A 26,404-nucleotide genomic window follows, 5' to 3' on the forward strand; every position below is an offset into this window, starting at 1 on the left:
CGCTGGAGGTTCATGAGCCCCCCCCGATCCCCCGAAACGGCGAGGGAAAAGTGTGTGTGTGTGGGGGGGGGGGATCTCCCAGGGCGCTGCCCGCGGGATTTCGTTTTGCCCGGGGGCTACAATGGGGGAAAACGACGCTGTGCCCGTTGGTGCTGTTAAGGGTCGGTCATTATCAGCGGTATTCGGCTGCCGGGGATGCATCGCCCGGCTGCGACGGCCGCAGCCCCCCCCCCCCCCCCCCCCCCCCCCGCCTCCCGAACCCCGACCCGCTGGAGCTGCGCTAAAAAGGGAATCAAAGCGAGCCTTGTACATCATGGGGGCATCCAGCCGAGGCAGCTTCACTAATAATCGTATTCAGGTGCATAGAATAGTCACAGGGAAAATCCTTTCGAATCTTTCCAGCGAGCAAAACTTATTAAAAGGTGCAGATTTGGAGCCAGATACTCTTTGCTTTGCGTTCTCAGGGAAGGGAAAAAGCTATCGAGATTTTTGGTGTTTTTTTTTTTTTTATTATTATTATTATTATTTTCGTTTCTCTGCGGGAGATCTGCATTTTGGGGGCTTTTATTTGTTTGTTTGTTTGTATGCGCAGAGCCGAATGGGGTGGCACGCTCCGGTGAAGGAGCAGAAATCCTCGTGTAAAAAATCCCGGGGCAAACCTCACGGTTTCGTGGGATGGGATCTGGGCTTCTCTTCGCTGCATCGGGCAGCAGAGAGAGGAATTCCTAGCGTGGTTCGCCTGTGTTACCATCTCGGAGGTCCTGTCCGGACCTTCGAGTGGCTCTGCTGAGAGAACTGGAAGATTTCTGATTGTAGCCCGATAAGGAAATAGCTGCCACTTAGAAGATGTAACCGCTTTCATTCGAGTATTTTACCTATCCCCGAAATGCAAATTTATCCCTAATTTCAATAGTGAGTGGGCTGCTTCGTCAGAGAGGCCAAGGAAGGGCTGACTAATAAATATACCCCAGAGATAAATTATCCCCTCGAATGAGGTTATCAGCACTTAAATTGTAGGAGCACTTTCGAGACATGAAAATATAGGTATGTGACAGATAGATAATTGATTAAAGCAGAGAAAAAAACAACACACACCACGAAACCGACGCAGAAGTGTTATCCGTAGGTTACGACAGAAGCGCTAACTATCTCCACGTTGGAAGAGATGGCAATTTGTCTTAGAAAAATTCAACACTACGAAAAAAAAAAAAAATTCCCCTGCAGTTGCTGTCGCTCGGAATCGATAGGATAGCAGAAAATGCCTGATGCCTGTCACCGACGAACAGTGCTGCGGAGTTAGTTTATCTTTACATTAAATCTGGGACATATTAACTGTTCCGTGGTCTAAAGCCTGTCTGCTCTGCCTATTCCAGCCGCGACTGAATCTGAAGGAAATCAGATGTGCGAGAGTGGTCGCAACGTGCTAAGCTAGAGGAGCTCGCCGGAGTTTAAACGCCGTCGCGATGGGGATGAGCTCGGTAGGGCGAGGAAGGAAGGAAACGGAGCCGAGCTGTCCGAGGGCGCGCCGGCAGCCTCCCCGCACCGACGGCACCTCCCGCGGCCCCGCGGCGCGCTCCCGCCGCCCTCCCCGGCCCACCCGCGGCACGGCCACGGCCACCGGTGCCCCAGCCCCGGCGGGGCCGGCGGGAGCAGGTACCGACCCCCGCCGCTGCCCGCCCGGGGGCCCGGGGGGGCGCGGAGCCGCGCGGAAGCCGGGGGGCGGCGGGCGCGGGGGCGCGGGGCGCGGAGCCGCCGAACTCAGCAGCGGAGCCGAGTCGAGCCGCGGGGGGGCCGGGGGGGCCGCAGAGGGCTCCGGCCACGGGATGGCCGGTCCTGCCCCGGGGGGGTTCGAGACAACCCCCCCCGGCCTCAGACCACCGCGCTGCCCCGCGGAGCAGACCCCGACCCCCGCCCCGCTCCGCATCCTGCCCGCGCTGTGGCGGAAGGGACAAATCCCCCCCTCTCCCCCCCTTTTTCTTTTTTCTTTTTTTTCTTTCCCGGGAGGGTGGGCGCTTGTTGTTGTTGTGGATTTTTTTTTCTTGCCAGAGTTCTGTAGGTTACGTGTGGCATGTTGTTTTCATTTCTTTTCTTTTTTTCTTTCTTTCTTTTTTTTTTTTTTTTTTTAAGATGGATTTAAATTTATCGAACAACCTGTGATCCATATGTCTGTCCGATTAATTTTTTTATGGGATGATGAAAGAGAGAAGAATCTCTATATATAGTGATCTGCTAATGGAATAATATATATATTCAAAACACCTTTCTGGGTTTTCTTTTATTTCCGGACTTTAAAATGCAGGCTGCCTTTGCAGGCACTTGGGTGAGGCGCTGCTTATTTGAAGTAGGAGAATCGCCTACGTAGACTTTCCGAAAAAGATGTCTAAACTGTTTTCCACCAGAAGGGTATTTTCCTGCTCTCTCTTCGAGAATGTCGAATGACATTTAGGAGATTCTTACGGCCGCGTATTGCCGTATCGCAGTGTGATTTCTGCAAAGCTTTTCAAGCATTAGGGCCGGGTGCCATCGGAGAGGAAAGGAATATCCACAGCGTACGCTTCTCTGTAAATCACGATTTGCTGTAACTTCCCAGCAGGGGACCGTAGGAGCGGTCACTAAGGAAAACATATTTATATCATTATCCATTTTTTCCCCCAGTGAGCCTAATAGTTTCACTGACAGCAGGTAGCTGACGGGGGCTAGACAGCCAAACACGACCATCTAGTGAGAAAACACAGACGACAGCGAGAAATTCGTGCGTAAACCCTGTTTCCCGAGAGCACCTTCGCCCCGCTTCTCTCCCTTGCCCTCCGCACTTGCGGATGAGCAGGAGGCCTGCGTGCGTTGGAGAGAGAATTAGCACCTCCGTTTTTGCCATTAACGGGGAGAAAGGCAAACCTGGAGCTGCTCTCCCAGGGATGCAGGTCGCCGTCAAAACGAGCTTGAGATAAGGTTAAGCGTGGCGTGAATTTCAGAGAGGCAGGGAAGCCCCCGCAGCCCCCCTGGCCACGGCGGGGTATTACAGCTTACCGGGGGCTCTCCCCCAGAGCCGGCCCGCCGGCCACGCTGCTCCTCGGCTTCCAGGAGGGCTTCAGCCCGGCGGAGGAGAGGCCAGGAGGGAGCCAGCAGGAGCAGCTGGCCGGAGCGGCGGCGGGGCCCCGCTCAGCTTGCCGACGGGAGCAGCCCGGCTCCTTGCTCCCGTGGGTCGCTTTCCGCGGGCGCGCACCGGCTTCACCCCGCACTGCGGCGGCCTCAGGCCCGCGGAGCCCCCGGTCCTCGTCCCGGGGCCTGGCTCGGTTTCACCGCACCGTGAGACCGCAGCCAGGCTGGGGAACGGGTGAGCGGAGCCCCTGCACCTGAGAGCACCCGGGTTCGGCCCCAGCTGGGAGCTCTCATAGCAGCGGGAGGGAGAAAACGAGCCGGCCCCAGCCTGCGGGACAGGGGTGCAAGCAGCATCCTGCTCGGCGCTCCTAGCCTGGGTGCCGAAAATTGGCGACCGGGCCCGGGAGGCGAGAGGAACCCCACCGCCCTCACCGCTCACAGCTCCCGGTGTCGCCTGCTGGGACCCCGGCTTAACGCGGGCGTCGCCGGTCGCTCCCAAGACAAGCCCAACCTGCCGGGAGCGGCCCTCAAACAGGCGCCGTGCGTGGGGTTAGACGAGGGCTCGTACTCCCGGTTAGCGCGTTTTGTCCCCGCTTCAGCACTGCGGAGCGCTGCTCCGGCGCGGCCGCGAACCGAGGGGACGAACGGGTCGGAGCCGGCCTGGAGTGCCCGCCGACGGGGCGCCCGGCCCGGCGGTAGCTTCGCGTAACCCCCCGCGCGGCGGCCGCCGGCCTTTTCCCGCCCTCTTCGTCGAGCCCCTCGTCCGGGCCGTCTTTGCCGGCCGATGCCCCCGCAGCCTCAGGTCTCGTTTTAAAACTGCGGAAAGAAATACTCGCTCCCCTGCTGCTGCTGAGCATAAATAAGACCAGAGTACGGAAATAAACGCGCAGCCAACCGGTCGGCTTTCCAGACGGGTGAAAATACTGAGGAATCGCATTAAAGAATTGAAAACACTGTTTAAAGGCACCCGTGTTAAAATTATAAATATTCTGGCGATTGCGCTTTATAGCGCTTAAATTACTACCGTTATTCAGAATTACGCAGCCACGAGTATGAATCATTTCTAAGGAAATCTCCAGTCTTTAATATGACGCTCCCACTTACATTTATTGTTCGTTTCAGACAAACGATTTTTAAAAATAGCCTTTTCATGACTGCAGTCACAAAATAAACGTTTGCAAACGCTAAATGAGGGTTGAAGAAACCTCTGGCTTTACTTTTTTATTGCTTTCCTATAAATTTAACTCATATTTTCACTATTGTCTCAGGAAAAATATGAAAACATGTATGGAATTAAATTAAATTAGGTAGTCTTAAATCACCGTAGTTTAGAGTAGAGTCACTAATTGGAAATATTTATGTTTGCTAGGCTGGGATTTCAGCAGTAAAAAGATACAGTATATCCCCGTTTTATCATAACCTGAGTCTACGGGAACATTTATATCATACCATTGTAAGAAATGATGTGTAGTTAAACAACATTTTTTAAGCAAGGCTTGTGTCTTTTTATGGTAACCCTCGGTCTTTAGTCAGGACCACTTCTCATATTACATGAAATGTACTTTAAGAAGTACTACCTGCTCCAGCTGTCCAGGAAAAACTGAATTATGGAACTAGGAAACATATGGCAGTTGCATATTGCACGAGTAAGGTACATATGAAAGTTATAAATTTCTTTTTTAAGTAACCATTGTAAACGCATTTTTATAGGTTTCACAGTATGTATTACATCTGTAATTTTAATTTTTGCAATATACCTTTTTAAAGATACCTATGTTTTCTGTACCCCAGGGAAGGAAACGCAAAGAGACGTTTATGCGTAAAAAAAATTGCTGCGAGCAAAACAAACAAGCTAGGTAAATAAACGGGGAACCGGAGCTTCCGCACAATGGAAAGGACACTATGCCATCTATTGGCAAAGTAGTTATTTACAAAGCCAAGGGTACCCAAGCGAGTATTTTCCATTCTTTGAATACTGTGCGGCAAAGTGTCACAGTCATAGTTTTGGTGTATTACAAACAAATGAATAAAGACATTTCCGTGGAGGTCCAGGAAAATAAAATAAAATAAAATAAAATAAAATAACCAAGAAAGAGGGGAAAAGAAAAAAAAAAGAAAAGAAGAAAGCAAAGACAGTTAGTGAATTTATACCTCACAAATTAGGTCATTAACTCACAGGGGAATTTTTGCAGCTAATTGCAAACTCCCTTCTTGGAGCGTTGGGATGGGAGAGGTTTAGTGTTTTCGATTGTTTTATTACTGAACCATGTCAAAGAAGGCTTCCTTTCTTTCTTCTTTTTTCTTCTTTTTTATTTTATTTTTTTTCCTTTATTATATTTTTTTAAAAAAACGCAAGGTTACTTAAGGACTTTATGGCCACAAAACTACTCAGTAGGCTGCTTTAGAAGCTGGCCTTATGCTCCGCGTTCAGTGAGACTTCCTCTGAAATTTACGCGAATCTCACTGCAGAATCGGGCCTCCTTTTCCCTCGTACATGTCCCCCGCCTCGAAGAGCTCGCGACAGTGCTCTGAAACGCGGGGGGAAAGGACGGGCTCTGCCGGGATGACAGCGACGAGAGCGGAACGGAGACCGGGGGGCATCGCCAAGTGCGCTTGTTGCAAGCGGCGAGAACGCTTCTCCTCCAGGAGAAAGCTACCAGCGCTTTTCCCGTTTCCAGGGAGGAGAGGAAAAGACGATGTTTCCTCACCAGCTATAAATAAACCGAAATAATCGTACAGATGCGAAGGGAAAAGTGTTTGAACGAAAGCCCCTGCCTCTCCGCCTTGAACTGGCTTTCTTCCTGCTTCTCTCACTTGCGAAGGACTTGGCTTTTCCCCTGCCTTAACTAGCCCTGCACTACTCAGTGGGAAATACGAGAGTCCTTTGTTTTAGTTTTCAACGTCGTAATCTCCCTTTTCGCTGTCTTCCCGCAGAAGGCGGCTCTGCGGTTCTTGTCTAGATATCTGCGTTGAGGGGGAAATTCCAGGGAGCACCTGTATTTCTCGGCTTGAAAGGTTAATCTTTCCCCACACAGAAAAGAAAAAAAAAATCCCTAAAATAACCCCCCCCAATTCCCTCCGTCTAAAACCAGACCCCAGAGGACAGGAAAACATAAAATCCAGACCCTACACTCATACCCTTTTACTGCTCTTCTCGGTGTGAACGTGTGAGTCGATGGTGTTTTACAAAGTTGTCTGAATTTCTTGAAAGGCCGTTCCTGTGTTTATATGCGAGGGGAATTGAAACGCCCCGCTGCCTGAAGCGCACCTTCCCTGCCTGCCGTTGAACCCGGCAGCTGAAGCGGGGCTGGGAGCCCGAGGGCTTCGCCCCGGAGGCTCTCTCTCGGATTTGCGGCTCAGCCCTGCTCAGCTCGCCTTTCTGTCTTTCTCGCAGGCACCCCCGAAGCCCAGGCGAGCCCCGGGGTGCTGCGAGGGGGCTCCCCCGACAGGCTCCGCGGCCCCCCGAAGCCGCAGCTCGGCCCCGGGCCGAGGAGATGCGCGCACACCGGCTGCCGAGGGGAAACCGCAGCTGCACTACCTCGGCCCCGTCTGCCCTGTTTTAGGGGAACCCGGCGTGGGAACGGGGCCACCGCGCCCCGACGCCCTCCCGGGGCCACCCCGGCGGCGGGCGAGGGCGACTGGGGCGAGCCGTCGGAGCAAGGGGCAAGCGGGTAGGATCTCGGGTGGAAACCCGTTACTGGAGGAGAAAGCCGAGCCCCAGCTGGGCAGCACCCTTCCAAGGAGCCACCAAAGAGCCTTCTCTGCTGCGCAGCGGCTCCCCGCGTCGTCCCATGCCGGCGGAGCCCGTGAGCGCGGTCGGAGCCCCCGTGTCACCTGAAAAGAAGGGATTTGGCTCGCCGAAATTACATTCCTCTGCAATCAGCCAGCCCCACATACTTCCAGAGTAACATCCAGGAGATCATTTCCCCGGAGCTCCCTATCAAGTGTTGCATACATAATATATCTTTTAAATATATTGCTTTTTCGATGTGCTGAAAGGGAGACAGTTATTAAAAACTGTGCGAGCATTCTGCTTGTAATTACCCGGGGAGCGGGGCGAGGGCGAGGCGCTTGTGGAGGCTCCAGCTACGTGTCGCAAACCAGGGCTTGAAAGCCACTCTCCTTTAAGGTTTGCGTGTGTAAAGCCCCTTGGCGCCTTTTTAAAAATAAACCAGTGCGTGTGTGCATATGCATACACATATACATGAGAATATACATCCATATATTATGTATAGATGTATATATGTGTGTATATGGAAACTTACATACACACACGCGCATGCATGTTTATCGATTGAAGTCTTCCCCATTAAATATAGGCATGCCTTGTGGTCGGGATTCTTTCAGCCGTTGATTTCCGTAGATAAATGCAATATTTTTCCTTTGTTGTTTCTCTTTTTTTTTTTTTTTTTCCCCTCCTTATTTCTCTTTCTCTCCTTTTCCTCAGTGGAAAGTGCACAGTAAGTGTGAAGTATACATCATCGCCCGAGGAATTTGTCTTGAAAAGTCCTCTCAGCCCCCTGGTGTTCAAAGACTGAAGGATGGTTATTGATTATTGCACCAGATCAGAGCCCGCGTTAAACGCTGGGGAAACAAACCAGGGCCTGGCTGCTGCCCGCGGCACGGCGCTGCGAGTCCTGCATGGCGCTGCGCACCCGCGGATCTCGCCCCCCCGGAACCTTTTCCATCCTTTGCTTTCGTGCCCGTCCAGCGGCAAAGTAGCACCTGCGGGCAGTGCTGGAGCTGGGAACACCCCGAGGGGACGGGCTGCCAGAGCAGAGCTTGTGCGTACGTGTGTGAAGGGATATTTTGGATATATACGGGCATAGGCACACATATAAGGGCCTCAGCTGGGTGGAGGGGGCAAGCGCTGAGGTGTGCCCATGTGTTTGGACTGATGAGCTCTTGGGTATGCTTGTCAGTTCTCGCCATGCTCAATCAACCCTAAATCCACCACTGGATCAGTGAGAGGCCTCCCCAAAGGGGCACTGGGGATGGAAAGGGGCTGAGAACCCCCCTGGCAGCAGGGCAAAGCAGGAAGGTCAGTGCCAGGGTGCGCAGCAGGATAGGGTGAAGGCCTTGTTCAGGCTCTGCCCTAAGCACCTCACTCCAGGGGATTTAAAAGGATGTTGGGAGTCCCTGCCTCCCTGCCTGACCATAATTTCCTGGGTGGTTGTGGGTCTCCATGGGGTGCTCAAACTCCCAGCCTTCACCACCACAGTCAGTGATATTACATGGGCACAAGGTTCCCCGCACGCCTTGGGAAGTGTGGGGTGTTAGCAGGCGATTGCCAGCTCTCTGGATCCATTGCTTCTTTGGCCAGCCCTGAAATAAAGACAACATCTTTTACTCTTACAAACTACCAGCAATAAGGGAAGATAATACTGAACTTCTACTGGTGAAAGATGGTGTTGTTTGGCGGGGAGCAAATAGAAGAGGGGTCTTGGAAGGCTCTGTGATCTCAGGCTTTAATTCGCAACAATTTTTATCTTGTACATAAAAGAAAGACAAAGTAAATTATAGATAAATTCAAAATGCATTTTAAATTTTATTATTTTCCTTTTTGAACTGCTTCCAGTTGAATTCATGACAACTGAGGTGTTTTGCTTTATGAATAAGAGCATCAACTACCCTACTGTGTCCTGTCAGAGTATCCTGGTATTTCTACATCCTCTCTAAGGTCCACTTTCAGACTTGGAGGAATTCGATCTGGGAATTAGGTTTTGGACCACTTTGTTTCCATTTTGCAAATGTGTGGATGCTGCAGTGAAATGCACAGTGGTTTCTATTTCTTCCTCTCCATAGGGATGTTTAACTCCCATTGACACTGAAGTGAGTTATGCATATGTCTAAAGAGGAGAAGGGAGTCTTAGATCTTTTTCTCATCGTTTACATGAGATCAAAGGAAATCAAATAGAGTTAATGAAGGGCCAGATGGTGCTTTATTTGTGCTCTGGAAGACAGCGCAAGAGAATGGGAAGGAATATCTGTAGTTTAACCTGGCAAAGAGGAGGAAAACTTACTATCTTGTTTAATGGGCACTGGAGCAAGTATGCTATATCTTCAGAAGTGGGAAAGGTTTGCTTGTTTTCTCTCTCTCAGTAGATTTTGGATGCAGGGCTAGGGTTTCTTTTGGAAGGCACCGATTGAACAGATTCCAGACTCTGAAATCATTCATATTTTGTCTTTTTTGGAAACACAAATTTCTTTGGGCCCAGTCAATTCTTCAGATTTTGCTTTTAAGTTGTAGGACATGGGTGCTCTTCTAGTTCATGGAAAATGTGTAATCTAAGCTGCTGCAAGGAGGCAGGGCTGTAGTGGCAGTAGAGCGTTTGATTTAGATCCTCACTGTGAATGAGATTTTGGCAGGAGAGATACAGGATGCAGTAAACTGTGCACACAGAGCAAGTCATATCCCAGAGGATGCAAACAGGGTAAGGACCATTCTGTTCTATGCCTCTGTGCCAGCTTTGGCCCCTCTCCCTGCTGATTGCTTGGCTCTGTCAGCTCCAGCTGTCCCCAGGACCTCCAGAGAGGAGATTATAGTCTTGGGCATAGCTAATGACAAGTTACTTCTACTCTCACCACTGGCAGGATTGTTTGAAAAGACATGAAAAGTTTGTTCCTCTCTAGACCTTATGCCAATCCTGCCAGGCTCTTTCTGATGTACTGTACCAAAAAGTATCCTACTTGGGAATTTGTAGGGGAAAATGGAGACATTTTTGTGAAGGATTATGCCCACCCATGCTGATCTTGCAGGGATGAGTCTATGGGGGCAGTACAGGCCATCTTATTACTTGCCTTGTGTACATCCCATCATTGTTTTAATGCATGACACACTTATTCAAGGACAATTTCTCACCAGGCCAGATTTCCCAATAGCTTGATGTCGTGTTTTGGCCTTGCATGATATTGTAATGCCAGTTGACAAAAAAGTTACTTCAGTGATGTTCCCCAAGGCTCCCTTTGTTGACAAACTAGCTTACTGGATTTGTAAAGCTTTGCAGTTGAGCTGAAGGCCTGGAGGCTTTCCTGTTTTAAAAGCAATGGGAAGAGATGTAGCTAACATCTGTACGTTTGTTTAAGGACACCAGAAATTCTTTGTGTTTATGGTTTATTTTCAGAAAATTGTACTGAGAATACCCTAATGGCGGTATAGCCCCATCTACTCTTTGCACTGGTACAAACCTAACATTACATCCCCAGCTGACATTATTTCCACCTGCTTTAAATGTGTTCATGTGCCTCTAATCCTGTGTGCAGCTTCACATTTGTACCCATTTCCTGTATTTTATAGGCACATGTGGTATGTTGAGGTTTGCAAATGAAAGCCCTCATTTTGTTCTGCTTCGTTTTTAACATTCATTTTCCCTGGCTGTGCTCCTTGCTTAAAAAGAAAGAAAAGAAAGATAGAAGCAGAAGAAAGAGAGAAAGAGAGAAAGAAAGAGAGAGAGGAAGAGAGGGAGGGAGTGGGGGAGAAAGAGAGAGAGAGAAAGAGAGAAACACAGTTCCTTTTTCCTGGTTAGGTTTAAGAAAAACCTTGAGAACTTCCTTGCTCTTTTATATATCTAGCACTTTTATTGAGTGAGTGTGCAGTAATTTGGTGGGTTTACTAAGTAACTTGACAGTTAATGGGATACATCTGCAATAGATTCAGAAATAACTGGCTGCTTATAAATATGGAAAAGGCTAACATTCTCGCTCCTTTCAGTTATTTTGAGAAGTTCATATCTGCTTTAGCTCCACAGAAGTCGAGATTCTGTTAAAGAACCAGATACTCTGAAAGTCACTACCAAGTATAATAAAATCATCAGAGCTGACCCTTCCAAAACTGCAATTAAAAAAAATGAGACAAAACAAAAAAGTATGGATTTTAATCTAAAGGATATAAGAAGCTACATTGAAAAGCACACAAAAATATACACGTACCCGGAGATACACAGTGGCTTTATGAGGTTTGAGAGCATAAAAGAAACCTCAGCCATGTAAGAAAGAGTCCAGACCTCATTTTCTGCAGACAAATTGTCTGCTTCGCGTCAGTTACCCACACTCATATGCTTACTCATGTCTATGAAAAGAAGAATAACAGCATCAACATCCTTCACCTGGTGCATGATGACCCAGGGCTGGGAACCCTTTGGTGTTAGGGGATGGAGACCTGCTCAACTGCAGATGGAAATCTCTAAGAGGAAAAAAAAAGAAAAAGAAAAGAAAAAAGAGCAATCCCGTATCCCTTAGAAAATTTATGTATTTCTTAGACTGACTTCTTCACAGCACAACAGTCAAGAGCTATTCAGCCCATTGAATAATTTTGAGGGCTAGCATTCACTAAAGGGAAGCTCATGGTGGTGCGAACCCATAGGAATGAACAGAAGAGATGAGGAAAAAAGACATTCATGCAGTTCCTCAGTGGGTATATCTAGTGTCCTGTGGTTCCTGAGGCGGGGGGTGAGGGGGTGTGGAATGGAAGAAGATGAAAGAAATAGCATAGACCTTTCCTGTGCCTGAGTAACTTCCCATATGAGGAGCCAGTTCATCTAACATCTTTACTGCAGTACAATTAATTTTCATCTGCAAAATTTTAGAAGGCTTCAGACTGGTACTTCATGGTAGTGGAGACATATGTTTTTGATAAGCAGCTGATATGCCCTCTGTGGCACTGATGTATCTAGTCTTGTGATCCACAGGTCACTTTTCACTTGGTAGGGTCAAAAAGTTGGTAGTGGGAAGACCTTCCTCAGATTCCTCCTGCAGATTGTGAAAATTTCCCTATACCTCCTTGCCAAATGTCATTTAAAGCCCTGACATGTATCTGTTTATTCATCAGTATGAACAGAAGTGTAGAAACATAGTGCTAATGTTTATGTTCTAATTAAGGAATTCATTTATGTTGCCTCCTTTAAAAATATTCTCCTCAGAGAAAATATTATCCCAAAGCTGATTTATCAGGTTTAAATTTAAGAAAACTATATTGTCAGAACAACCACACATTCCTTTTTGCACCACTTTTCAAATCTGTTTCCTATTACCATCTCTGCATCAGACAAATACAACGAAGTTATTTACAGGCTGTGAAAGATACTAAATCTTTTCAGAGTAATATTACATTGGATCACAAATTCTCACTTTTAATAATAATTGACAACAAACTAAAGCTAAGGATACTCACAATTAGTAACAACAACACATAATGCTCTCCCAGTGCCTTGTATCTTCAAGACCCTATGCATTCATAAGCTGCCGAAGCCTTATTAACTTTTACTTTGGAAGGATGTTAAATATTGTTATCTCCATTTTACAGATGGTGAGAGAGGCTCAGTAGGATTGTGACTTGCTTAAATGCCTTGGAAAAGTTTAATTGCAGAAGCACGACCAGAGCTGGCGAGCTCTTGGCTCCCAGTTGTGTGAGAGAGCAAAACACGCATTTAAAAGCATCCTGTGCCGTAGGAATCCCAATTCCAGTCAACATCAGGGTTTGAAGAGCGCTGGGGCAGTGTGGCTCCTCAGGGGCCTTTTGGGCTCCCAGCTCCCATTAACTTTGAGTGATTTTGGAGCTCTTGAAAACTCCTTTCAGTCCTTTGAGAGAAATGCACAACACCTGTGATTCATAGATGAAATGGAGAGGCAGAGCAAAGGCTCAGAGCTATGGCAAGGCCCATGTGCAGCTCCGCTGCCATTCAGAAGCTGTCAGGCTGAGAGCTGAGCAAGTCCTCCCAGGCTGAAGAGCCGGGGAGAGGCGGCAGTGCTGCCAGCTCTCCTCACTGACATGATTTCCTCGGGAGCAGAGCCAGGAAAGATCTGAAGGCAGAGCTCCACCCCTCTTATAAAATTCAGCTCTTGCCATCAGGAGGAAAACTTCTTCGCCTGGCCCCCTGGGCCTTGCCCTCCACCTCCAGAAGAAGGCAACATCTCAGGTGGCTGAGCCTCCTCAGGCTCTCTGCACCCCTCTTCCCTGCCAGCCCCTGCTGGGAAGGGGGGAACTGAGAGCTGGGTTTGTGTGCTAGCATGTGTGATAGGAGTGCAAGAGTGAAGAACTGGTGTGCAGCTGGGAAGCAGCCCCTTGGGACTCAGCCAGGCAGGGCAGCAGGGACCAGGGTGGGTAGGAAGGGTCAGGTGGCAGCATAAACTGTTGGCATGTGTAAGTAGGGGTGCATGGCATGAGGCACACAGGTCCTCAAATGAAGGCGAAGTCAGGAGGAGCTGTGAACACCCTAATGACCAAAAAGCTACAACATTTCCTGGTGTCGGGGCCTTGGCAGGTCTCCCTCACCCACATGCGGTCTTGCACCACTGTGTCCACCACAGCCTTTGGAGATGAGGAAGGGAAAGTAGTTAAAACTCAAAGGAGGGACCAAAGATATCCCTCATGCATGGATGTGTCTAGTGGTGTCTGTGTCTTACTTTTGCCCAAATAATTATATTTTTCTTTGGTGATAACACCGTGCAAATTGTCTTGCCAGCAGGAGAGAAACTAGAAATTGCATGGAGGAAGACCAGCTACCGAAAAACACTGGTGAAAAGGGAAAGAAATACTTGGATGGGAGAGAGGACACCAAAAGCATGGACAGAGTTGGGTGAGAGAAAATGCTGGAGAAGGAAAGACATCCTTGCAGCCTTAGCTGCTGCTGCAGCCATCCTTTAAGGACCAGATGCTCCAAGATTTTCAGTCAAAGTTTTAAACTCCATTCCTTGGCTATGACTTTTGGCCTTAGACAATGCTCAAAGGGATGCAGAAACCATTTACAGCACAGTCATGAATATTTGTGGTCTATGTTTAGAAATGTTTTGGTGGCTTCATCAGATTAAAACATTTTGGGGATGTGTATGGCTAAGTGAGTGCTTACTACTAGGAAGATCTCAAGGTAATTCTGAATAATGAAGAATGAAAAAAGTCTCCGTTATGTGGGAGAAACTACTAGGGCAGAGGACCTGCCTTCTAGGCCAAAACCTATTAAATTCAAGAGAAAAACAACTTTAAGATGGCCTTGTGCCTACACTTAGAAATTTAATTGAATTTGGAGTAGGCTTTATAGAATGAGAGACTCACAACATGAGATTAATTATTCATTGCAACGATGGCAAACACAAGCAGTAAACTGGCCAGTTGGTCCTATCCAGAATATAAAAAGAATCTAATGGGGGTGGTCAGGATAAACCACGTAAAATCTCTAGATGGTAGAATGTCACCTGTCCAGGGGCCGGGATGGGGAAATGTTAAGGTCTCTGGCAAAAAAAAAATTTGCTTTTTAATGTTCTTTTTGCTTGAACATGTTAATGTCCCATAGACCTGTTCTTTACATAATTCTGTTTGCACAAGATGAAGGGGGTACCAGAGCTTTGCCAGCTTCATGTAATTCATTGCAAAATCCTTGAAAATACTGTTTAAAAATATTTATGCAGGAAAAAAAAAAAAGTTATTTCACACATTTCTAGTCAGCAGCCAGCTTTTTAAAATAAACCAATCTGTCCTCAGAAATAAAAGAGAAGAAGAAATAAAGATCCAAATTCGCAGTTGGTGTAAATTACCAGACTTCCACTGAAGTCAATGTAGAGTTGCCAATCTAAACTAACAGAGAATCCAGCCCAGAAACTGTGAACGTCATTTTAGAAGTCTTTGAAATAGGGTCTGTGAAACATTATGTGCCTGTAGAGTACCTCGCAGAATGGTAAAGTGCGGGGAGAGCCTGCAGGTACCCCAGGACATATAGCAAACAACAGTACCGTAACTGAAATTTTGCTTGAGAAATGTCCTATCAGTTAAAGTGTAGTGTTTAGAGGGTACAAACAAATTGCAAGTATCAATCACTAGTTGCTTCTCCAGTAAACCAATTGACATAGGAACTAGAGTTTTCTCATGCTAACAAAGTTAAATATTTAACCGTAATGTTAAGACAAATGAAATAATGAAATACATTTTTTAAAATTATTTATTTATTGACATAAACAAAGAAACAGTGGAGTCCCATGTCTCTCCAGCAGATCATGTATCTGAAACAAGGAAAGCTTCCTCTAGACTAGTTCTGTTTGGTGTCTTCTTTGTCATTTACCCTTTTACCTACTGGGAACTGTACAATTTTTAAAGAGCATGTACCTTCTCACTCCTTTTTGGATTTAAAAGGGTGATCTCAGCACCCCAGGCGGGATTGTAAAGGTTATTGGTTATTCTAATCCATTAAAAGTCTCTCTGGAAGGGTCAGCTCATGACTGGACTATCCATCTTGAAAAACAAACCAGCTAAGCCTATGGCAGTGCACAGATCAAGTATTTTCTTATTTGTTCTGTGAACATCATGGCAACCTTCTTATCTCACCCTCAGCCTTATGTTGCATTCTATAAGTTAGGTGTTTTTTTGTTGTTGTTTCTTTTCTCCTTGCCTTGCCTCTCCCCTCCCCTCCCCTCCCCTCCCCTACTCTACCCTCCCCTACTCTACCCTCCCCTACTCTACCATCCCCTACCCTACCATCCCCTACCCTTCCCTTTTTTTCTTCATCAGATTCCTTTAGGTTGTGAGAAGGATGGTGAAAATTCACCTTCAGGGCATGAAGAGATGGGTATTTGGAGAAGAATGGCTGGTATGCACTTACTCTCCAGCCCCTGGGGTCTCTTCCTGCTTGGTACCTCCATCACTGTGCATAGTGGTGCTTGATGCCATGGCTGGGCTGACGCCTGACATGCTGGCTCCTTGGCCAAGGCCCACGGCTGTGTTTGCTCAACATATAACTTGATGGGACCTAGTTCCAGCCCTCTGGGTACTACTATAATATTAGTGTTACTGTACAATAATAATAACACGAGTACATATTTTATGAGCACTCTGCTCTCACTGCTGGAAAAAGCGGCCAGTACTGGAAAGGAAACATGAAGATTTTTGGCTGAAAATCTCCTGGTGAACTTCAAGAGAGACTGGGGGCCAGGTCCTCAGGTGACATAACCTGGCAGCTTAGCCTCGCCTCGGTCGATGGGAAAGTTTGGGTCTCAATGTATAAGAAATGACCACGATGATTTTTTATTATTATTATTTTTTTTAACTGTAGCAGTCACCACCAGGCAGCCAAGAGGTGCTTGAATCAAAAAGCCTGGAGTCTCAACAAGCAAAGTCTGAGGGCATGGGAAAATCAATGCTCTGAGCCTTCCTCCACCAAGCACTGAGCTCAGCTGGAAGTGTGGCCACTGAGGTCCTGGGGTTAGCCTTACATCACTGGAGGTGGGAGCAGACACATACCCTCTGGCTTCTGCCAGAGCTAAATATAAACCCCTGATGGCTTAAATAAATCCCGTGGGGAAAAGCAATGGGCTTGAAAGAGAATGGGGGGTGGGAAAGGGGGCAGAGGCGGCGCGAAGGAAGGGATAAACAGCTACAGTGTTTTGACATAGCGAAAACAGAGAAAGGAAGACCTATTTTTGGGCAGCAGTTAAGAGTAAACCCTGGAGGGAAACCGAAGGTTACATGCCCTTCCTTACATCCATGAGATGCCCAATTGCCTTTGGTGAGAAGCTTGCACCAGCCTCTGCTAGCTGAGGATAAAGTGACTTTTCAAGCCTGTGAACTCTTCTGGACAGGAACAACTCCATGTGAAGTGCTTGGAAGAGCCAGACCCAGGTCATTAATACAGATCCCTAAGCACCAGCAAGGCCGCTAATTATGAACAAGTCATTTCCAAAGGTTACAGTCTATTGTGGCCAATGGTCAATAGCAAGCAAGCACTTTCCTATGTCTGCAAAGAGAGAGCTGAATAACATAGGCTTTGTTGTTATATATTATAGGAAAAAATCCGTGGGGAAAGTTTTACATCTTTGCTGTGGAAAAAAAAAAATAAAAAGGAAAAAGAAAAAAAAGGGAAAAAGCAACATACTCTCTTGTATTAAATGAAGTTTAGAATATGAAATGGTTGAATGCTCCACATTACAGAAGTAAGTTCTTTCCCTGTGGAAGAAGAGTGCAAGTGTTTGTATTATTTTTACGTCATCCAACTATCTGGCTACATACGTGTGGAATATTTAATGCATACTTTGCAGTAATGCATTTGTTGTGTACTGTTGGATAAGATCACCAATAGAAAAGAGATTTAGTAGGTACCCAGTATAAAACTCAGACTTCTAATTTTCCATCATTGTTTTATCTTAAGCTATAACTAATAACTATAAAAAACATCTGTGTCCCAACTACCCTCAAAGGAGTTTATTAAGCAGATCTTCACATTTTTATAAAACTGTTCTGATAGCTTACTTGTTTCACAGGAAGAAAGAAAGAAAGAAAGAAAGAAAGAAAGAAAGAAAGAAAGAAAGAAAGAAAGAAAAAGAAAGAAGGAAGGAAGGAAAGAAGGAAAGAAAAAGAAAGAAAGAAAGAAGGAAGGAAGGAAAGAAGGAAAGAAAAAGAAAGAAAAAGAAAGAAGGAAGGAAGGAAAGAAGGAAAGAAAAAGAAAGAAAAAGAAAGAATTAAGGAAGGAAAGAAGGAAAGAAAAACAAAGAAAGAATGTAGGAAGGAAAGAAGGAAAGAAAAAGAAAGAAAGAAATAAGGAAGGAAGGAAAGAAGGAAAGAAAGAGAAAGAAAGAAAGCTCTGTCAGAATAAATTAATTAGATCATGGATTAAATATGTGTTCAGAAACTGGTAAAGATGAGGAGTAATATTCTCCTTTTTCCTTGAAGAAGGTTTTAGGAAATAAACTTTTTTTTCCTGAACTGTAGATATTTGTTCTTTGACAACAGTCCTTTCAAAAATCTTACTGGAATTCTTCAAATGCGGACTGGTAGATTCAAGTTTTAAAGGCGTCTAGGAGCTGCAATGGGTTATTTACTGGTTTTCACAAATGAAGAGTATCTATATTATTACAGGAAGTGGGATTAGAACTAGGTATTTTTTTCTCTTTTTCTTTCACTGACACATTATTTTTCTTTTCATGTCATCTCTGTACCTCCCAGGAGCAAATAACAGAAGAGAAATGCTAAATAGGAAGCTGACCGTGAAGATCATTCCCAGGAAACTTTGCTTAAATATTGAAAACAAAGATGGAAAATATAATACTGGAAAAAAAACTCCAACATATGAATAGTATGGTAGGATACTTAACATTTTATTGCTGCTTTTATTTTGGATGTATTTTAAATTATAAAATGCCTCAATAGTCAGCTTTCAACTGAAAGTTTGTTTTCTGATTTGATTTCATTTTTCATCTTCTTACAATTATTATTGTCAGATAGAGGCAATACTCGTTCTTAGGATTTGTCTGTTACTATTTGTGTTATTTGCACAATTTTGTGTTTTATTATTGTGAATGAATTGTTCTAAGACTTGTTAAATTTATTATAATATTGAAGACAATTTTATTGTGCTACATTTGTTTCAAGATTCAAATAGAAGATTTCTATGTGCTCGACCCATCCCCCATGTGAAATCAGTAGTCTTAAGCAGTTCCAGAATTTTTTTTCTGATAATTTTTTACAGTCGCTGGTCTGAGTAACAAAAAGACTTTGATAAGATACAATGAGATGAATCTTGCAAAGCAAAAGGAATGAGTTTTGCTGATTTTGGTGTAGATATCACAAATGTCATCATGATTGAATGAATATTATAACAGGAACCAGCTGATTTTATAGACAAAAGTCCTGATCCTCACTTTGATAAATCTCTTCTTATCTGAATGAAGATTGCAGTATTAGACCCACATGGAACTTGGTCATAGGCCAACAATGGGAAAGGGAACAGATTTTTATTTATTTTTTTTCTCAGCCAATGTGCTGAGAACAGAGACATTATTTTGTGATTAGAAATCTGACTCTATTGTTGTGTTGTGCAGATCTATTCTAGCTATTGTCATATAAGAGAGAAAAAGGGCAAGTGAGGTAAAAACCCTTCTCCCTTAATAAGAGTTACTCTTCACCCATACTCACAAGATCCTTACAATCTTATTTACTCTATAATCCTCCAGTGACCTGTTATATATGAATGGCTGTATGCCTGCATTTGCACAAAGATGGCAGCAATAGTAACACATATGAAACTTCATATCATGCTCCTGTAAACTCCTTGGTGAGGCTGGGGACCTGGCTCAGATGTTGTGATCAAAATGTGCTTGCATATGACACTTTGTGGTAGGTACTCCAAAAGTAACCTGCTGCTCTCTGCAAGGAGGCGAATACTCAGCTGAAGGATGGTGGGACTTTCACTCCTGCACCTTGTAAGACCCCTCTCAGCCACAGTTAACTTTCTTCTGCCTCTGCTAGGACTGTGGGTCAAATCCAAAGAAGACAAAATGCAATGAACTGTTCTCTGGAGATTTAAGGGCCAACTATCAAGCACTGGACAAAATTGTAAGCTGAGTATTCTCTGCTATATGGATATCTAAGAGAAATATTTCATGACATTTCTGAGGAAATAGGAATTTTTCAGTTATTTATCTCCCATGGAACCAAGACTTGGAGCAAATTAAATGCTACTTCTATTCCCAAAATTTAGGGCTCTAAGTTAAATGAGCTCTTGATCTGTGTTGCAGAAACCTTTGGTGACAAGGTTAAAAAACAAGGTTAAAAATTTAAAAAGCCATCAGATATGCCTGCTCCATGACCCTACAGGAATTGCAGTCATTAGTCATGTTGGACCATGAATCATACAGAAGTCATATACCCATAGAAATACCACCAGGTATCTTTACTGACAATACCATCCCATGAGGACTACAGATAGGCATTTAGGTAGTTTATCAAAGCCTATGAGTATGACAGGATTGTTGTTGAACTCCCTACCAATAACCAAATACATTTGGACTTTAGAAAGCATGCTGAATTCATTAACAGGCAGTTAATTAATAGCAGTGGTGAGTTTGTGGAACAGCTACTGATGTTTAATAAGCTTTTTGTCTCTGACAGTTATGGTAGCATGTATTAGCAGAGCCATGATATATCAGATTCAGGTAGCAGGGTATTACACATATTTCTTACTAAATGGCTACTGTTGAAATGGAATCTATCTTCATTAAGCAAAAACACACCTGTTCTTTCAATGCCCATTGCAGGATTAACATTTACCACTGTTTTTTTCTGATGTGTGCTGTAAAGAAATGTATGCTTTAGTACATAAGAGGTCCAAAAGGCTAAAACAAGCTATGGTCTATGGAGAAGCTAGAGAGGGAATTGCATTTAGTACCAGACAACAGAAAAGTCAATCGGGTCAAACTACTCTTCGTGTTATTCACAGGCAGCTGGGTAACCACTTGTACTTTAGTCATGTCCCTTCTCCCTCCCCACTCCTAAAACTTCATTATAACCAAGCCTTTAAGAGCATTCCACCTCCCCACTTGAAAGAACATGCACCTGCATCAGGGTATAGGTTTAACTTTCTATGGGTATTCAACATGGATTCTGAGCTGTTCTCAAGAAAGGACAGGTGCACAAATATGCACGTGCAAACACGCTGGGAAGCAGAAGGAAAAACTGTACATCATTATTCATCTCCCTTCTATCTGGACTCATGGGAAGATGACAAGGATTCAGATCTTACAATTTCAATTATTTATTTCTGCTACTCACATACAATCTAAATTCTAGGTGCTTCCTTCAACCATGTTTTCTTCCTAAAGAAGTTTTTGGCAATTATATTATTTTTATAATTTAATTCTTCTGAAGAATGAATGAAGTTTAAATGTGCAACTTAACTTACGGTTGAGGAATGTTAACAAATTACAGAGTTGTTGGCTGGATTAATTATTCTCCTTTTCAAGCTGCCTTCACAAAACTGCTTGACTCTGTGCATATTTATATACATTTTCATGCAAAATGACAATGGCTTCTAGGTTTTTGTAGATCAACACAAAGCCAGGAATTTTATTTTGGCCTCATATTTGGTGCTGATCTCTCTTTCTCTTCAATTTTGTCTCTGTTTAACAAGAGAACTAAAACTTTTCCTTATATCATTGTATAAGCTAAAGGGTAGTTTCATTTGCAACAAAATTATTAAGGGCAGATAAAGGAGAGGGAGGGTGGCAATTGTGAAGAACAAAAAAGGTTCACTAGAAAATCTTTGAACCAAAAGGTGATCTGCATTATCAAAGTCCCTGAGAACTCCGCTTTATGGTTTAATATATATAACAAAATTTATATATATATAAATATCTATCTTCCAGGCTTTTGTGAGTCTCAATGCAACCTTAACAGTAATACAGTTTTATGTTTTAATTTCCTTAAAGGAAAGTCTTCTTTGGAACCCATGAATGTTTCAGTGTTTTGGAAATATCTAAATAGCTGTTAAATATCTATAGAGACCTATGATTTTTTTTTATCCCCTCAGCAAATGTTTCATGCATTATTTTGAGAAAAGGGACTATATGTACTGTAAATAATACAGAAAAATACGTATCTATGCATTATCTGATAAGCTGAAATAGTTCTGTCTGTTAGTTAATTATCCAAATACTAAAGAAAAGTTAGGCTAATGATTTCCAGACAGTTGTTATGCCATATCATGTTAAAGCAGCTGTTAACCATATGCACTACTGTAGCTCTGCTTATATTAACCATTATGAAATTTTCCTTGGGGAAAAGTGCTCACGTGCTTGCAGAGAACCTCTTTGCCCTCTTTTAAATGAAATAAGTTGGTTATTCTTAGAGCATGGTGAATAATTTGTAACAAATCATTCGGTGATTTTCTCCTGCTTGTGAATAGAGATTATGTTTTTCCAAAGCCACCATGCACCTAAGGAACTGAAGTCTCACAAGTGGTTTGAGACATGTCTGTGGCTTGCAATGGAGCAGTGGGGAGCACTGGGAGAGCTCTCTCCAGGACTGGCACTGGTGTAATTGCACCAGTGCAGCGCTGAGCTCTGCTGTCTGCATGGCTTTGGGATGCAAGGCCACATCTCCTACCAGCACGACACTGTGTTGCACCAGCCTGTCAGCTCATCTGATGGCAATCCTTGACACTACTACACCGGTCTTTTGCACAGGGAGACAGCCTTGTAGTGGGATAGGATTTCATCTGAATTTGAGAGAGAGAGAGAGAGAGAGAGAGAGAGAGAGAGAGAGAGAGGGATCTGTGAATTCCTAGGGGCTTATGGCAGCAAATATTATAGTGAAAACCACCAGAGAAACAAGATTTATGGACAGAGGTAGTCTCTTTTATTAGGCTGACTAATATAGTTGGAAAAAACAGACAAGGCTTTGGGTCAAAAACACTTTTACAGGTCCAAGATAGAAGCATATCTTGAGGACAGCTTGTGTGCATGGCAGCTTGGCAGCTTTTTTTTTTTTTTCTTCCAGTTAGAACAGCTACAGCATGAGGCATTGTGCTTTAATCATAAACATTGCTTGACTTTTCTTAAATTATAAAAATGATAAGATGACATACACCTATCACCAGTTTAATGAGTATCTACCATCATTCTCATCAAATTTGCAGACTAATTTATCATCTTAAGTTGCCCAAAAGAAGGGTACCTCTATTAACTCAGTGTGAACATATACCTACATATATTTTAGGAATATTTGTCTGGGTCTGTTACTTTGTGTCTCAGTTACATTCACTGTACATGAGCATTCAAACAAGTCTTCACAAAAATAAATAAAATTTAAGATGAAAGTAGTTTTATTGAACGATGAACACAGAAATGTTTTGTCTTAAACGTGAGCCTACCCCGGTTACATCATGAAAGATTCACATTTCTTCTCTCTGACTTCCAGTCCCACAGCTGGGAAGAAGGCAGTTGTACTGTATTCATATAGGATTACCACCTGTGAGACTTTAAGACCTGTTCATTCTGTCCAATGTGGATAAATCCTAGGTGTTGAACTACAAAAAGACATGAATGGATGGATGGATGGATGGATGGATGGATGGATGGATGGATGGAAACCAGAGGAGAGTACTGACTGTGATCAAAGGTCTAAAATTATATCTTACAAGTAATGGCTGAAGGAATTGAGATTGTTTTGTCTGCAGTAGAATAAAAAGGAATTGTGATAATAGTCTTCACATACATGAGGGTGGCAGCAAGAATGGAAAAAATATTTTCTGCCCTTTGTGCATAAAAGAAGAAATAATTTAAACTAGGAACACGGCAGAGATGAATCGACTAGGTAATTCCTTAGTGTCCCTAAAGCATCTCTTTTCTCTGATCTTATGATTGATGACTATGTGATGTTTGCAATAAAATGCACAGAAAAGATGTCCTACAAAATTCTTTTGCTCTTCTCAACTGAATGCTTGACAGTGAAACAACAAAGGATTTTTTTCCTTTCAAAAAAAATTGTCAGTGTTTTCATCTGAGACCCGACTGTCACGATATAGTGATGTTATACTGGCGCAACTCAAACACCCCCACAATGATCTGTAAGTTATTTCAAAAGTGTATTATTCAGTTTTAATATTAGGGAATCACTGAACAGAATAAGCCCATTGTCTTGTTGAAAAGAAAGGTCCAGAAGATACAAGCTTGCATTATGGCCTAGTAGACATTTCTGAGCACAGATATGTCCCCTCCGCAACCCAGCCACTTGCTCAAATGTCTGTTCCTGCTTCTGACAGATCTGAAAAATCACATTTTGCAAAGAGACCAAACCTGCTCAGACAGTGACAAATAATTTGAAAATAACTGGTCTGACCGGGTGTCCGAATTGTTGACAGAAGGGAAATGTTGATGTGTGCAACAAGCGCAGAAGATGAAAGCCTTTCCCTGGCACTTTTCTTGCACGGAAGCCCTTATTCTGACCTGTGGCCTCACCAAATGACCTGTGAGCAGAGAAATGGGAGAGTAGAAAACAGCTTCTCCTAGGAGTTTTTTTCTGAAGAAATGTTTGCCCCAGATGCTGCAGATATATCTTTTATAGTGCTTGCTATCTATCTGTAAAGAGTTAGTGAAGTGGTCTGGAAAACCAGATACTTTTGTTTTTCACATGTGTACTTTTGCTTTTCAGATATAGCAAGACTATATTAATATTTATACTGTAAATTTATGCATTTTCTCTTTATTCTTATTTTCTCAGCTGAGAAACTGGTCTGGTAGAGCTGTGCATGGCTCCATCACACCCTCTGGTGCCCCTTTCCTCCCTGTCTGGGCACTCCTGGCTCACCCCTGGAGGCAGGATGCTACTCCAGGTGGACCTTGTGTCTGGCTCCTTATGGCACTTAAATGTCCTCACATTCTGCTTCTCACACAGATCCTCAGTGCCACCATGGAGTCCTGGGACCAAGGATTCTGCTTCTGACTCCTCTGCTTTCCTTGCCAGGCAGGAGCCCTGGGCAGCCTGATTCTTGCCCACAGAAGCTTGTGGCATAAATATCATCTGGCATGCAAAGTATTGCATATTTTTAAAAGCCTGAAAGTACACTGGGATAGTGACTGCTTCTCCCTGAGTGTCTAGAATATGAACACGATACTTTTGGATTAATTCAGAGCTATACCCCAGAAAAGTAACTTACAAGACTGTATCCATATGTATGTTGGTCCATTAGACCTGTTTGTCTCAAAAAGTAGGAGAGGTTTTTTTTTGTTTGTTTTTTTGTTTTTTTTTTCAGATGTTTCCTGTGGGGTAAGAGCTTTCTATGGCCAGATTATTTGGAGATACTGCTTTAAATGACTGTGATCTTGCTGAACTCTTATGATGCTTTTCTCATATTTTAATCCAAAAGAAAGTACATACCAGACCTTTTCATCCTGTTCTCCAAACTCTTTACCAGTGGAATGACCTACTATGGTTGCAGCTGGAAGACGTTTTAATTAGCTGCCAATGATGTCATGTCCATGTCTGTGTTAAAGGCACAGGTCTAAGTGTTCCTTTTTATTTAATGTACTGCAGAAATTCCATTTTGGGATAGCATTAATACGCTTCAGAGCCAATCTTGTATTTCTCCTGTAGTTAAGACACTTGGCCTTCAGCCCCCTGACTTCTGACACTACCACAGTTGTGCTATAATCATCCAGAAATACACTGCCTGTTGTGTTTTATTGCTCATGTGAAAACTGTCCAATTCCTTGTCAGTTGACAAGGGAGGAGTGCCGCATTGAAGGATTGCACAGCAGTGTGTCTGGGAGCTACGTTATTTCACACCAGCAGCAACCTTTCAGTGTTTGCGCTGTAGCCTCATAGAGTGTTGGTGCTTTTGCCATACAGCAGAGAGCAAACTCTATTGTAGTCACTCTCTCTGCCAGAGAGACTGACTCATGTTGCCAAATATCTCCCCTCAACACATTTATTGAACATTAAAACAGCAGAATAGCGTTGAATGAAGTCCAGTAATTTTATAGGATATATTTTAGTCACTAGACTTTGAAGACTAGTCCAATGTTAATTATAAAGTTTCTGTGTCTGGATAACATATTGTTAACAGTTATTTTGTAAGTGCTAATGGCAAGATGGAAGATTTCCAATAGTTTTATTGAGGAAGTGGCAATTAAAATGTTGAGCGCTGCAACATACATACAAAATAAAAATAATCCTGCATACACAGCATTTTATGTTTAAAAAAAAAAAAAAAAGGAAAACGGAAAAAAACAGGGATGAAATTTTTCCTTTGAAAAAATGCAACCATTTTATTTCTAAAAAGTTTTGCTTTTGAAAGAAAATAAACATTGATTTACTTGCCAACTTCAAATGTCACAAGCCTTGAACAAGTTTGACATTGTTTAAAAGCACATCGTGAAACTATTAGAAAGCTAAGACAAGTTGCTATGTTATGTTTTTCCACACACAAAGAGCAACAATATGTTCTCAGTTTGAGTAACTTCTCTTAGATTAAGGGAAACAAAACAAGAAAGAACAAAAGTAAAATGTTCACAAGAACGTGTGGAAGTGTCTACACTGGGGACTTTTTAACGTGTGGGTGGGAAGACGTCCTCTGCGAGCACTACCACGGGGTCACCACTGAGGCTCCCATCATGGTGCCAGGGGAGGGAATCGCTGCGTACCTGCATGAGATCAGGAAAAAAAGGACAATCTACGACAATGTACCACTCATCCGTTAGTGGGCTCAACACACATGGTGCTTTACTGAGCAAATGGCTACCACCTGCTCCTGGTGGGACCTGTAGTTGAGATGGTTGTTGGGGTTGGTTTTTAGCATGAAGTCAGTCAGTGCAAAGAACGTCATCTGTGTAAGCTGAGTGGGAGCTACAGCCTCCAGCCATTGCAGTGGGCTTGTCTGCGACATACCTGTCTTAATCTAAACCTGCTGCAGCGGACAGGTTTTAAGGCCCTTCCTTAATGCTTTTCCAGACAGCCATGTTTCCAGACCCCTTGATGAGGCTGGATTTCACATCGTCTTCTGGCCACGTGGATGTGAGCTTGTGGCCCAGGGGAGCCAAAAGCTGCCTTGGGCTG

At 44.0% G+C, this 26,404-nt stretch overlaps 1 long non-coding RNA gene across 2 annotated transcripts; it reads left to right on the plus strand.

Moving 5' to 3' along the window:
• Positions 1 to 696: 696 nt before the first annotated feature.
• Positions 697 to 25,541, plus strand: LOC121068333. Of its 2 annotated transcripts, none has more exons than XR_005818809.1 (5): positions 697 to 1,295; positions 1,374 to 1,653; positions 13,560 to 13,673; positions 18,020 to 18,154; positions 24,071 to 25,541. It is a non-coding gene; the product is annotated as an uncharacterized LOC121068333 (long non-coding RNA). The 2 variants fall into 2 exon arrangements; XR_005818808.1 differs by lacking the exon at positions 24,071 to 25,541 and adding an exon at positions 19,194 to 22,479.
• Positions 25,542 to 26,404: the final 863 nt, after the last annotated feature.

The sequence above is a fragment of the Cygnus olor genome, chromosome 3 (genome assembly GCF_009769625.2).
Source record: "Cygnus olor isolate bCygOlo1 chromosome 3, bCygOlo1.pri.v2, whole genome shotgun sequence".
In the NCBI taxonomy this organism is placed as follows: domain Eukaryota; kingdom Metazoa; phylum Chordata; class Aves; order Anseriformes; family Anatidae; genus Cygnus; species Cygnus olor.